The 2,784-nt window shown below is 37.0% G+C and overlaps 1 pseudogene; it reads left to right on the top strand.

Moving 5' to 3' along the window:
* The first annotated feature begins 428 nt into the window (after positions 1-428).
* Positions 429-1,136, top strand: LOC112305334 (large ribosomal subunit protein uL30-like; annotated as a pseudogene).
* Positions 1,137-2,784: the final 1,648 nt, after the last annotated feature.

Here is a 2,784-nt window from a genome sequence, read left to right as displayed (position 1 = left end):
ATACTTTCAAATCACTTGCTTGTTTTCTATCCTTTATCTTGTCTTTCTACCTCGCAATGCCTAGTGCCTCCAAATTCTTAGCCTCTCAGTTTCTGTAGGTTCAGTCCGCCCACATACATGTTTCACTTTAGGATGTGACTTCCTTCATCTAAATAATTCATTTATAACTAGCCTACCCTACATTTTTGAAAGTAGATTAGTTTTAGAAATTTTACTTTTAATTATTTTTCCAATTCAAAAAGAAGTTTAAGAGGCTACTATTATTACATGTGGAAATCATTTATTTGAAAATAAGTATGTGTGCACACACAAGTATACACACACTCTGTGTGAACAGATCCTAACCATGTATGGAGAATATAGTTATTTAAAATAACCCTGGTGTTCTTTTCCAGCTGGAACCAATTGGGAGGGATGTTGCAAAACAAAATGAGAACAAGGTTCCTGCTGTGCCAGAAACCCTTAACAAAAAGCGAAGGAATTTCACAGAGCTGCAGATCAAGTGCCTGAGAAAGAAGTTTGCAGAAAAGATGCTTTGAAAGGCAAGGTGGAAGGTTATCTATGAAAAACCTAAGCACTATCACAAGGAATATAGGTAGAAGTACAGAACAGAGTCGAATGGCTAGGATGGCAAGAAAAGCTGGCCGCTTCTGTGTACCTGTGGAACCCAAAGTGGCATTTGTCGTCAGAATCAGCAGTATCAATGGTGTGAGTAGGAAGGTCCAAAAGGTGCTGCAGCTTCTTTGCCTTCACCAGATCAAAGGTACCTTCGTTAAGCTCAACAAGGCTTCAACGAATATGCTGAGGATTGTGGAACTATATATTGCATGGGGAACCCAAACCAAAGGTCAGTAAATGCATTGATCTACAAGCATGGTTATGGCAAAATCAACAAAAAATGAACAGCCCTGATAGATAACACACAGATTGCTTGATCTCTTGGTAAATATGGCATCATCTGCATGGAGGGTCGGGTTCATGAGATCTATACTGTTGGAAAACACTTCAAAGAAGCAAACAACTTCCTGCGGCCCTTCAAATTACCTTCTCCACAAGGTGGAATGAAGAAAAATACCATTCATTTTATAGAAGGTGAAGATGCTGGTAACAGGGAAGACCAGGCCAACAGGTTTTGAAAAGTATGAACTAAGGTATCTACCATGGTTATTTTTGTAATCTGTTCAGTTAATAAATAGCAACTGCTTTAAAATTGAAAAAGTATATAGTAACTCTTGTATATCAGTTTGTAGTGGAGGTTGCAATCAGTATACAGCCTGTTAAAGGATAGATTTGGAGAAAAGTGGTGAGAAATGGATAAAGTAAGAGAAGGACTAATTTTCTAGGGTGAAGGCAGGTATTGGAAGGTATCAAGAAGTCCTTTGGGAAATGCAGCTATTTCAAGTGATGGGATTAAATAAAAATCCAACCTAAAAACCCATAGCATTGGATTGATGTGGTAGAGGTATCATCAATGGAATCAAAATTCAAGATTCCATGATAACGGTAATTTAATATAAGCCAAGTTTTGCTCTTTATTACATGAATCATATAATTGAAAACTCACTAAAATCCCAACACAGAGATGCTCTGTTTCCTTTAAAAAGAAGGAGCGTTAAAACTGACTGATGTGTCTCAGTTGATTGGGTGTTGTTCCACAAAGCAAAGAGTTGCAGGTTTGATTCCCGTTCAGGGCACATACCTGGGTTGCGTGTTTGGCCCCCAGCTGGGGCATGTACCAGAGGCAACTGAGCAGTGTTTCTCTCTCACATCAATGTTTCCCTCCATCTCTCTATCCCTCCCTTACCTTTCTCTAAAAATAAATAAATAAAATATTTTAAAAAATAAAAAGAAGCTGAGTTAAAGAAGTTAAATAAGTTTTCTACAAGTTTAAGAAGAGGTGATTTATATAATCTTCTTCAAAGATCCATATATAATTATATAGGGTCTCCTGACATTCTTAATAGACTATGAATAAAAGTTTTATAAAGTGCTTTGTCCTTTCATATAAACTGGCCTATAGAAATTGAAAACAACAAAAACCTATTAGAAAGGTTTTAGGTAACCTATATTTAACCTATCCACTTTTATTAGAGATTTATTAGGAAAACTGTTGTATTAAAGGTTCTAATAAATTATGGAACATAAATGTCTAACTTCATTTATTTTTATTTTTAAGTATATTTTATTGATTATGGTATTACAGTTGTTCCATTTTTTTCTCCCCTTTATCCCCCTCTGCCCTGCACCCCCCTCCCTCCAGCATGCTCTGCCCCCTTAGTTCATATCCAGGGGTTGTTCATATAAGTTCTTTGACTTTTCCATTTCCTGCACTATTCTTAACCTCCACCTGTCTATTTTGTGCCTACCAATTATGCTTCTTTGGCCCTGTACCTTTTTCCCTCATTCTCTTCCCCCTCCCCACTGATAACCTTCCATGTGATCTCCATTTCTGAGATTCTGTTCCTGTTCTAGTTGATTGTTTAGTTTTTGTTTTTGCTTTTTAGGTTCAGTTGTTGATAATTGTGTGTTTGTTGTCATTTTACTGCTCACAGTTTTGATCTTCTTTTTCTTAGATAAGTCCCTTCAACATTTCATATAATAAGGTTTGGTGATGAAGAACTCCTTTAACTTGACCTTATCTGGGAAGCACTTTATCTACCCTCTCATTCTAAATAACAGCTTTGCTGGATAGAGTGATCTTGAATGTAGGCCCTTGACTTTCATGACTTCGCACATTTCTGTCTAGCCCCTTCTTGCCTGCAAGGTTTTTTGAGAAATCAGCTG

The sequence above is a fragment of the Desmodus rotundus genome, chromosome 4 (genome assembly GCF_022682495.2).
Source record: "Desmodus rotundus isolate HL8 chromosome 4, HLdesRot8A.1, whole genome shotgun sequence".
Taxonomy (NCBI): domain Eukaryota; kingdom Metazoa; phylum Chordata; class Mammalia; order Chiroptera; family Phyllostomidae; genus Desmodus; species Desmodus rotundus.
This window is presented reverse-complemented; position numbering and strand designations above follow the sequence as displayed.